The 12,147-nt window shown below is 38.2% G+C and overlaps 1 long non-coding RNA gene across 1 annotated transcript in view; it reads left to right on the top strand.

The window, feature by feature from the left end:
* LOC144303849 (uncharacterized) overlaps positions 1-11,611 on the top strand; it is a 54,901-nt gene extending 43,290 nt beyond the window's left edge. The window contains exon 3 of the long non-coding RNA XR_013370851.1: positions 11,279-11,611. This is a non-coding gene — a long non-coding RNA (uncharacterized LOC144303849). The remainder of the gene's footprint in view (positions 1-11,278) is intronic.
* The last annotated feature ends 536 nt before the right edge of the window (positions 11,612-12,147 follow it).

The following is a 12,147-nucleotide window of genomic DNA, read 5'->3' as shown; positions in this document are numbered from 1 at the left end:
GTTGGATCCTATTGGCTAGTATCTTGTTGAGAATAAAGCCCACAGCAAATATCATTCTCAATGGGGAAGCACTGGGAGCCTTTTCCCTAAGATCAGGAACAAGACAGGGATGTCCACTCTCACTACTGCTATTCAACATAGTACTGGAAGTCCTAGCCTCAGCAATCAGACAACAAAAAGACATTAAAGGCATTCAAATTGGCAAAGAAGAAGTCAAACTCTCCCTCTTCGCCGATGACATGATACTCTACATAGAAAACCCAAAACACTCCACCCCAAGATTGCTAGAACTCATACAGCAATTCGGCAGCGTGGCAGGATACAAAATCAATGCCCAGAAGTCAGTGGCATTTCTATACACTAACAATGAGACTGAAGAAAGAGAAATTAAGGAGTCAATCCCATTTACAATTGCACCCAGAAGCATAAGATACCTAGGAATAAACCTAACCAAAGAGGTAAAGGATCTATACCCTAAAAACTATAGAACACTTCTGAAAGAAATTGAGGAAGACACAAAGAGATGGAAAAATATTCCATGCTCATGGATTGGCAGAATTAATATTGTGAAAATGTCAATGTTACCCAGGGCAATTTACACGTTTAATGCAATCCCTATCAAAATACCATGGACTTTCTTCAGAGAGTTAGAACAAATTATTTTAAGATTTGTGTGGAATCAGAAAAGACCCCGAATAGCCAGGGGAATTTTAAAAAAGAAAACCATAGCTGGGGGCATCACAATGCCAGATTTCAGGTTGTACTACAAAGCTGTGGTCATCAAGACAGTGTGGTACTGGCACAAAAACAGACACAGAGATCAATGGAACAGAATAGAGAACCCAGAAGTGGACCCTGAACTTCATGGTCAACTAATATTCGATAAAGGAGAAAAGACTATCCATTGGAAGAAAGACAGTCTCTTCAATAAATGGTGCTGGGAAAATTGGACATCCACATGCAGAAGAATGAAACTAGACCACTCTCTTTCACCATACACAAAGATAAACTCAAAATGGATGAAAGATCTTAATGTGAGACAAGATTCCATCAAAATCCTAGAGGAGAACACAGGCAACACCCTTTTTGAACTCAGCCACAGTAACTTCTTGCAAGATACATCCACGAAGGCAAAAGAAACAAAAGCAAAAATGAACTATTGGGACTTCATCAAGATAAGAAGCTTTTGCACAGCAAAGGATACAGTCAACAAAACTCAAAGACAACCTACAGAATGGGAGCAGATATTTGCAAATGACGTATCAGATAAAGGGCTAGTTTCCAAGATCTATAAAGAACTTATTAAACTCAACACCAAAGAAACAAACAATCCAATCATGAAATGGGCAAAAGACATGAACAGAAATCTCACAGAGGAAGACATAGACATGGCCAACATGCACATGAGAAAATGCTCTGCATCACTTGCCATCAGGGAAATACAAATCAAAACCACAATGAGATACCACCTCACACCAGTGAGAATGGGGAACATTAACAAGGCAGGAAACCACAAATGTTGGAGAGGATGCGGAGAAAAGGGAACCCTCTTACACTGTTGGTGGGAATGTGAACTGGTGCAGCCACTCTGGAAAACTGTTGGAGGTTCCTCAAAGAGTTAAAAATAGATCTGCCCTAGACCCAGCAATTGCACTGTTGGGGATTTACCCCAAAGATACAGATGCAGTGAAACGCCGGGACACCTGCACCCCGATGTTTCTAGCAGCAATGTCCACAATAGCCAAACTGTGGAAGGAGCCTCGGTGTCCATCGAAAGATGAATGGATAAAGAAGATGTGGTTTATGTATACACTGGAATATTACTCAGCCATTAGAAACGACAAATACCCACCATTTGCTTCAACGTGGATGGAACTGGAGGGTATTATGCTGAGTGAAGTAAGTCAATCGGAGAAGGACAAACATTATATGTTCTCATTCATTTGGGGAATATAAATAATAGTGAAAAGGAATGTAAGGGAAGGGAGAAGAAATGGGTAGGAAATATCAGAAAGGGAGACAGAACATGAAGACTCCTAACTCTGGGAAATGAACTAGGGGTGGTGGAAGGGGAGAAGAGCGGGGGGTGGGGGTGAATGGATGACGGGCACTGAAGGGGGCCCTTGACGGGATGAGCACTGGGTGTTACTCTGTATGTTGGTAAATTGAACACCAATAAAAAATAAATTTATTATAAAAATATATATATTAAAAAATAAATAGTTATACAAAAAAGTAGCATGACAAATATTAAAATATTGAAATATTTTACTGAAAACAATCAAGAAAATGTGATTTGAAAAGCAAAACTTAACACATTTAAAACAAAAGGTCAAATACAGTTACTTTCATCTAAGTAAATGAAGAAGTTATTAGTGATAATATATGTAATAATTTGTTGATACAGAAAAATCAGAATTACAGAGATTAAAGCAGCAATTATTTCTAAATGAAACAAAATAATTAACCCCAATATCTTCACAAACGTACTATACCTCAGAACTGAGCTGGAACCCAATATTGTACTGTCCATGGAAGAAGAGAGGAAGCAGAGTTTTATGAAAAGTCATATGGTTTGGTCAGATTGGCTGGATTCAGATCCCTGTTTCATAACATGATCTTGGACAAATCACTTGATTTCTTAGTCTCCATTTTCTCATTTGCAGAATGGGGATGACATTACAACTTCTGGTTGGGGCCAGTATAAGGAACAGATGAGTCAACATAGAGTCTGACATGTAGTAAATGTTCAATAAATATTATGAAGTCATCATGATGATGGTGATTGAATGGAGTTTTGAGTTGAGATGTTCCTCAAAACCACACCTTATTAAAAAAGGACGTTAAACCACATTATAAAATACACTATTTTTACAGCTTGACAGGGAAGGGGGAGAGTCAGAGCTGTTGCATGTGGCTACACAGTCTATGCACTGCACAATTCCAGGAGTTCCATTCACAGTGGTGGTGACATGCACACAGTCTGCTGGATTTTTATGCCGGCTCTAGTCAGAAATTCACCCACAAAGATAAGAACTTCCCTTTAATTCCCCCTTGAATTAAAAATGAAGTTGCTTTTTCCTCATTTAATCTCAGAATTCCTAATCCTCTACACAAATCTTCATTTCTTCTGCTTTACCTAAATCAAGGATCACGAATGAACTCCTCTGGGGACCAGGCAGTTGAAGAAACATCCTGTGAACTGAGCTTCCTATAGTCAGAACAGAGAGAAGAGGCATCACTTAAAGGCATTTGTGTTCAAATGGTTTTGAAACACCATATAGTACAAATAAAACACATCTGGATGGCTTAGCACACTAACCAACCATGTGACCTTGCTGGAGTCACTTAGTCTCAATTTTCTTAAGGTAGGAAAATGAAAGATGGAACCATTCTTCACTGTGACTCAGAAGTGATGATCATGGAGACTCAGGGATTAGTGTCTAAAAAAATTATTGTTTCCTGTGTCAGACTAAAGACGCTTGTCTACAAACACAGTGTCTGTTCTGTCAGGGGGAGCCCATCACCCCCCCACCCGTCTTCCCACTGCTTGGTATCATGGTCTCCTGCTGATGGATTTGAGTGCAGCTTTTTAAATTATTTAAGTATACCTGTTTTTTTGTAAAGTACAGCATTTAAAAAATACAGAGAAGCATAAAGGAGAAATAAAAGTCACATCTCTGAATACACATACACACATATCTGGTTTCCTCCTGCACACACTCACATATTTTTATATGAAATGAGGATCATCCTTTACATGCTTTTTAATAATATATCCTATGTGATTAATATTTATCTTCAACATGTTTTTAAATTTAAACGAATGTTTTAGTTTAGACTAGTTTACAGAAAAGTTGCAAAGGTAGTACAGAGAATTCCCATACACTCTGTACCCATTTCCTCTATCGCTCACATCAACATGACTATGGTACCTTTGCTACTACTGGTGAAACACCATCAACATATCACTATTAACTAAACTCCACACTTTATGCAGATTTTGCTAAAATTTTTCCTAATGCCTTTATCTCTGTACCAGGATTACATCCAAGCTAGCACCTTACATTTAGTTGTGGCATCTCCTTGTTCTCCTCTTGACTGCAATGGTTTCTCAGACCTTTCTTTTTGTATGGCCTTGGTCAAGCATCTTGTAGAATGTTCTCCAAACTTGAATCTACCTGATTTTTTTTTTCATGGTCAGGCTAAGACTGTGGGTCTGGGGAAGAAGACCGCAGACGTGAAGTCCCATTTTCTACACACCTCATAGCCCACATGCCTGCTAGCAACATGACTTATCATTGATAATGGTAACTTCAATCACCTAGTTAAAATAGTATTTTCCAGGTTTCTTTGATGGAAAGTTACTTGTCCTTTCTTTTTGTGCTCTCATTGGAAGCAAGTTGCTAAGCACAGGTCCCTCTAGGTGGTTAAGCTCCACTACCTAGAGGGACAAGAAGCTACATAAATTATTGGGAATATTTCTATATGAGAGATTTATCTCTTCTTCATTTATTATTTGGTAATTTATTCATATAAGTATGGATTCAAGGCTATTTGTTTTGAACTTGGAGCTATAATCCAACACCATATTGCTTATTTTATTGTTCGATGTGTTGCAGTTTTGGCTAGTGAGTGCTCATTTAGGATGGCTCCTGTGTCTCTCCAATATGCCTCCATCCTTTGGGGTTTATTTTAACACTTTCTTACTTCCTGGTACTAGATGTCCCAGGTTCATCTTGTGTATATCCTGCCTCAGCCCTACAATTAGCCATTTCTTCTAGGATCCCAGATTCCTTTTATTAGAGAATAATATCAGAAACCAAAGGCTGGGCAGTTAAGTGTATTCATTGCTACTGTGGCACCATTGCTTCTAGTCCCTTTTAGTAGATAGAGCTAGGAAATGTACGTATGTATGCTAATCCATGTGTGTACACAAATCTATAATTATTCCTATACCTATTCATCTGAATCTATATTGAACTAACCATATGAGTTCATATTAATGTCTCCAACTCTAATCCATTATCACATGGTTCATTTTAGCTTTCCCTCCTTGCTCATCTGTTACTTCCCTCTCCAACCATAAGAGGCTTTCACTATCAGCTATCCACTTATTTATTTATTCAGTTCCAGTAAACAGAGAAGGCAGTTTCAGAATTGTTAAATACCATGAGAAACAACTTTACTAATTAGAATGCAGTGTTTATGTTCAGTTCCTTTTATCTTTGACTTACAATTTCCTGTTAAAACACCATTTTCCAAAGTTACTTAGGTCAAGACGTTATTTTCTCCATTCTTTTAGTGAGGTTATATCATGTATTTGTAGTACAGAGATATTCCTGTGTCAGAATCTACATTCTATTCTGAGCTCTCCTAGCCCCTTAATTTTTTAATATTTCCATATATGAAGGTTCACTATTATTACAAAATTCTCTGGGTTTTATTGAAGAGACCGTCCTTCTTCCAATGGATAGTCTTTCCTCCTTTATCGAATATTAGTTGCCCATAAAGTTCAGGGTCCACTTCTGGATTCTCTATTCTGTTCCACTGATCTATGTGTCTGTTTTTGTGCCAGTACCACACTGTCTTGATGACCACAGCTTTGTAGTACAACCTGAAATCTGGCATTGTGATGCCCCCAGCTATGGTTTTCTTTTTTAAAATTCCCCTGGCTATTCGGGGTCTTTTCTGATTCCACACAAATCTTAAAATAATTTGTTCTAACTCTCTGAAGAAAGTTCATGGTATTTTGATAGGGATTGCATTAAACGTGTATATTGCCCTGGGTAACATTGACATTTTCACAATATTAATTCTGCCAATCCATGAGCATGGAATATTTTTCCATCTCTTTGTGTCTTCCTCAATTTCTTTCAGAAGTGTTCTATAGTTTTGAGGGTATAGATCCTTTACATCTTTGGTTAGTGCTGGGAAAATTGGATATCCACATGCAGAAGAATGAAACTAGACCACTCTCTTTCACCATACACAAAGATAAACTCAAAATGGATGAAAGATCTAAATGTGAGACAAGATTCCATCAAAATCCTAGAGAAGAACACAGGCAACACCCTTTTTGAACTCGGCCATAGTAACTTCTTGCAAGATACATCCACGAAGGCAAAAGAAACAAAAGCAAAAGAAACAAAAGCAAAAATGAACTATTGGGACTTCATCAAGAAAAGAAGGTTTTGCACAGCAAAGGATACAGTCAACAAAACTCAAAGCAACCTACAGAATGGGAGAAGATATTTGCAAATGACATATCAGATAAAGGGCTAGTTTCCAAGATCTATAAAGAACTTCTTAAACTCAACAGCAAAGAAACAAACAATCCAATCATGAAATGGGCAAAAGACATGAACAGAAATCTCACAGAGGAAGACATAGACGTGGCCCACATGCACATGAGAAAATGCTCTGCATCACTTGCCATCAGGGAAATACAAATCAAAACCACAATGAGATACCACCTCACACCAGTGAGAATGGGGAAAATTAACAAGGCAGGAAACCACAAATGTTGGAGAGGATGCGGAGAAAAGGGAACCCTCATACACTGTTGGTGGGAATGTGAACTGGTGCAGCCACTCTGGAAAACTGTGTGGAGGTTCCTCAAAGAGTTAAAAATATACCTGCCCTACGACCCAGCAATTGCACTGTTGGGGATTTACCCCAAAGATACAAATGCAATGAAACGCCGGAACACCTGCACCCCGATGTTTATAGCAGCAATGGCCATGATAGCCAAACTGTGGAAGGAGCCTCGGTGTCCAAAGAAAGATGAATGGATAAAGAAGATGTGGTCTATGTATACAATGGAATATTACTCAGCTATTAGAAATGACAAATACCCACCATTTGCTTCAACGTGGATGGAACTGGAGGGTATTATGCTAAGTGAAGTAAGTCAGTCGGAGAAGGACAAACATTATATGTTCTCATTCATTTGGGGAATATAAATAATAGTGAAAGGGAATATAAGGGAAGGGAGAAGAAATGTGTGGGAAATATCAGAAAGGGAGACAGAACATAAAGACTCCTAACTCTGGGAAACGAACTAGGGGTGGTAGAAGGGGAGGAGGGCGGGGGGTGGGAGTGAATGGGTGATGGGCACTGGGGGTTATTCTGTATGTTAGTAAATTGAACACCAATAAAAAATAAATTAAAAAAAATTCTCTGGGTTTTGACAGATGTATAGAATCATGTATATACCACCACAGTACCACAGAGACTAGTTTTATCACCCTAAAAAAAATTCCACTGCTTCTCCTAGGAGGACACTTTTCTCCTTGGCAATTCTGATCTAAATACATCCTTATAATTTTGGCCTTTCCAGAATATCATATGAATTGAATCATATGGTATATAGCCTTTATGGTCTGGCTTCTTTCACCTGTAAAATATATTTATGATTCATTTGGGTTGGTGTGTTGAATAAGAGCTTTTTTCTTTTTTATTGCTGAGTGATATTCCATTGTATGGATATGCCACAATTGGTTTCTCCACTCACTATTGAAGGACCTTTGGTTACTTCCAGTTTTTGACAATTATGAATAAAATTGCTATAAACATTTGAATGGAAATTTAGTATGGACATAGTTTTCAGATCAGTTAGATAAATGCGTAGGGAGAGTTACTATGGACAGTACGGTAAGTCTATGTTTAACTTTATAAGAAACTGCAAACTATCTTCCAAAGTTACGCACTTTGCATTCCCACCAGCAATGAATGAGAGTCCCTGTTGCTCTGCCTTTTTCCTCAGCATTTGATACTGTTAGTCTTAGATTTTAGCCATTCTAATAGATGTGCAGTGGTACCTCATTGTTGTTTGATTTTGCATTTTCCAATGATATTGAGCATTTTCTCATAAGCTTATTTGCCATTTTTACATCTTCTTCAGTGTTGTGTCTGTTCAGATCTTTGACCATTTTTTAATTGGATTGTTTTCTTATTGTTGAGTTTTAAGAGTTCTTTAGATATTGTGGCTACAAGTCCTTGTAGGAAATGTTACTTGCAAATAATTTCTCCCAGAGTGTAGCTTGTCTTTTCATTCTCAACAATATCTTTCATAGAACAAAAGCTTTAAATTTTGATTAAGTTCAGTTTATCAACTTTTTCTTTGTGCATTGTGCTCTTGGTATTATAGCTAAAAACTGTCTAGCCTAAGGTCACGCAGATTTTCTTCAATTTTTTTCCTACAAGTTTTATAGTTATACATTTAGATCTATGATGCATTTTGAGTAATGTAGTAAAGTTTGGGTATATAAGTTATAGATTGAGGCCCCTTTTGCTGCACATGAATGCCTAATTGTTCTGGCACCATATGTGGAAAGACTATCCTTTCTCCTCTGAATTGTCTTTGAGTCTTTGTAAAACTAGTTGACTCTGTTTATGAGGATCAGTTATTTCTTAGCCCTCTGTTCTGTTCTATTGGTCTACATGTCTGTGTCCACACTTAGTTACTGTTATTAAAGTAAGTTTTGAAATTGGGTAATGGGGTTCCTCCAACTTTGTTCATTTTCCTCAAAGTTGTTTTAGCAACTCTGAGTCCATTGTCTTCCCATATGTGTGTATCAGTTTTTTGATATCTATAAAAAACACTTTTCTAGGATTTTGAATCTATAGATTACCCTGAGAAATATCAGAAAGGGAGACAGAACATAAAGACTCCTAACTCTGGGAAACGAACTAGGGGTGGTGGAAGGGGAGGAGGGCGGGGGGGGGCGGTGGGGGTAAATAGATGACGGGCACTGAGGGGGGCACTTGATGGGATGAGCACTGGGTGTTATTCTGTATGTTGGCAAATTGAACACCAATAAAAAATAAATTTATTATTTAAAAAAATATATAGATTACCCCGAGATGAAATATTCCCTCCATTTATGCAGATTTTCATTGATTTATTTCATTATTGCTTTGAAGTTTTTAACATACATATCCTGTACATATTTTGATATATTTATACCTAACTTGTTTTTTTTTTTGCTGCAAATACAAATGCTATATATATTCTTTTATTTTGAAGTTCAATTCTTCCTTGAAAGAATACAGAAATACAATTAACCTTTTTTTTTTAAAAAGATTTTATTTATTTATTCATGAGAGACACAGAGAGAGAGAGAGAGGCAGAGACAGGGAGAAGCAGGCTCCATGCAGGGACCCCGACGTGGGACTCGATCCCGGGTCTCCAGGATCACGCCCTAGACTGAAGGTGGAACTAAACCGCTGAGCCACCCAGGCTGCCCAATAATTAACCTTTTTATTTTGACCATGTATTCTGCAACCTTTGTTGAACTCACTAATTCTAGGAGTTATTTTGTAGATTCTTGGGGATTTTCTATAACACACATCTGCAAATAGACACAATGTTATTTTTTCCAGCTTTTTACATCCTTTGTAAATGAAATGAAATAATTTTTTAAATAACAAGATTTTCTTACTACTCACACAGGGGCCAGATAGAGCTAGGATTCCAGTGGCCTTCCTCATTATAGCTTTTACCATTGTGGAGGTAAATCATTTCCTAGCTCTGCTTTAAAAAAAAAAAAAGATTTTATTTGGGGGGCACCTAGGTGTCGTGGTCAGTTAAGCATCTGCCTTTGGCTCAGGTCATGATCAGGGTCCTGGGATCGAGCCCTGCATCGGGCTTCGTGCTCAGTGGGGAGTCTGCTTCTGCCTCTCCTGCTGCTGCTCCCCCTGCTTGTGCTCTCTCCCTGTCAGATAAATAAATAAAATCTTTTTTAAAAAAAGACTATTTTTTAGAGTAGTTTTCAGAGTAGCAAAGCAAAATTGAGAGGAATTTATAGAGATATTCTATATGTCCCCTGCCTTCATGTATGTATAGCCTGCCTATTATCAATATCCACTACCTGAGTGGGATATTTATTACAAGTGATGAACCTACACTGACACATCCTATAAGATGTAGGTACTTCCCCCATCTTAAATATGAGAAAACCGAGACTCAGGTTAAACAGCTTGCCCAGATTTGCAAAGGTAGAAAACAGTCTGCACTTCCATAAAACCATGATGAAGAGGCTGCTGGAATCCTAGTATATTCAAGGTGAAAGGGACCTGAAGGACTTTTGATGTTCTTATTTTGAGAATGAGGAAACTAAAACTGAGGTTGAGTATCCCGCAGTCACAGAGTCAGAACCAGAAGCCAGGTTTACTTTTAGTCTAGTGCCGCTTCTATGATTCTACAGATACTACCTAATGAGACTGAATAGATTTCAGCAGAGAGCGAGATTCTTTCTGATGATTCCTATTGACAGAGCATTCGCTGATACTCTAAAGGTAGACCTGCAACAAACAGCACATAAATGTGTTTAAGCCAGGCTTCTTCCTGAGATGAACTGTAGAAGTCTCATCCTGGTAGTCAGTTTCAGCCAGGTCCTATAGACTAGTCCTACCTTCCATACATCCTTATTCCCTGAGATCTCATTCTCATCGCTTCTGTTCCCCTTCAGGTCCTCTGAGCAGGAGGTTCAAGGAAAAGAGGAGGGTGGAGGGGAAGGGTGAAGTAGGAAATGGGACAGAAAATTTGATACCAAGGAAGAGTATCCATGACGATCCCAAAGACAAAGGAAGTTAAGAACACCTTCTGAGCACAAATAACAGCATAGAAATTAATTTGAGGCTTCCTATGAGGCCTCCTGAAAGGATTGCACTCCTTTGGGTGTTTATAGTCTGGCATGTTACTTTTAAAAAAATTATTCTTTCTACTTATGGTCACACATTATATTTAATCCTTGATAATGTCAAATAAAAGGGAAATAATAACATCTTATGTTTATATATTGCTTTACAGCTTACTAAGCACTTTTACAATCATGATCTCATTTGATCCTTACAGTAATGTTGTGAACTAGCCAAGGAAGGTTATTATTAATTCCACCTCACAGATGAGGAAACTGAGGTTCAGAGAGATTAAATGAAGGTGCTCCACATCTCATGGTTAGGAAGTAGAGGCCAAGACTGGAATCTAGAGCTGGGGACAGAGTGGTGCTCCGTGAGGGGCAATTGAGCATTAGGTATGACCAAGGGCAAGGAAGTGTTTCTATTTTATGGATTCAGGATTCAAATCGAGTCTGAAGTTTGGGTGTTAAAAGAGATTTCGAAGGCATGGTGATGTGGCACACAACATGCAAAGCGATCAGATGGTGAAAATTCTCTGAGAGTAGGAAATGGGTTGTACAGCTCCAAAACAGATATAATTTTGGGGCATCCAGGTGGCTGAGTTGGTTAAACATGTCTCTTGGTTTCTGTTCAGGTCATGATCTCACGGTTGGGAGACAGAGCCCTGCATCAGGCTCCATGCTCAATGGGAAGTCAACCTGAGATTCTCAATCTCTCTCTCTCTCCTTCTGCCCCTCCCCCAGCTCATGTGCACACGCGCTCTCTCTCTCTGTCTCTCAAATAAATAAATAAAATATTTTAAAAAGGCAGATATAATTTTTATACCGTCATTGCTATAAAAAAGAAGAAGTGAGGGATGCCTGGTGGGTCAGTGGTAAAGCCTCTGCCTTTGGCTCAGGTCGTGATCCCCGGATCCTGGGACCAAGTCTCACATCAGGCTCCCTGCAAGGAGCCTGCTTCTCCCTCTACCTATGTCTCTGCCTCTCTCTCTGTATCTCTCCACGAATAAATAAATAAAATCTTTATTAAAAAAAAAGGAGTACTAATGAAATGCAAGTCCAAGAATGCCCCAGAAAGGTCACAGATAGCTAAACAATTAAACTCTGCTTTTTGCCTAGTCAGAAGAAGGAAAAATGGAAATGAGGGGGAAAAAAAAAAACAACAAAACAGGAAGACATTCCTAGAACTCTGTCTACCAAAAATATCCAAGTATCTCTAGCTCCCCACAAGATATACACAAATAATTTCAGGAGAACTAAACACACACATACTTCTAGGCTAAGCTATCGGTGAATATTTACATAATTTTAGAGTGTAGGATGTTTTCTAAGCATGACACCAAGGCCAAAATCATAAAGGAAAAGATTTATAGATGTGATTATACAAAATTTAAATCTTTCTCCTTCTGAAATCAAAATAAAATAAAATGCTATAAACAAAATTTTAAGTGAAATGACAAACTGAAAAAAAATATTTGGAAAATATGTTCATGTCTTCATTTTT

Source organism: Canis aureus, chromosome 33 (genome assembly GCF_053574225.1).
Source record: "Canis aureus isolate CA01 chromosome 33, VMU_Caureus_v.1.0, whole genome shotgun sequence".
Classification (NCBI taxonomy): domain Eukaryota; kingdom Metazoa; phylum Chordata; class Mammalia; order Carnivora; family Canidae; genus Canis; species Canis aureus.
The sequence above is the reverse complement of the archived record's forward strand: the minus strand, read 5'-3'. Positions and strand labels throughout refer to the sequence as shown.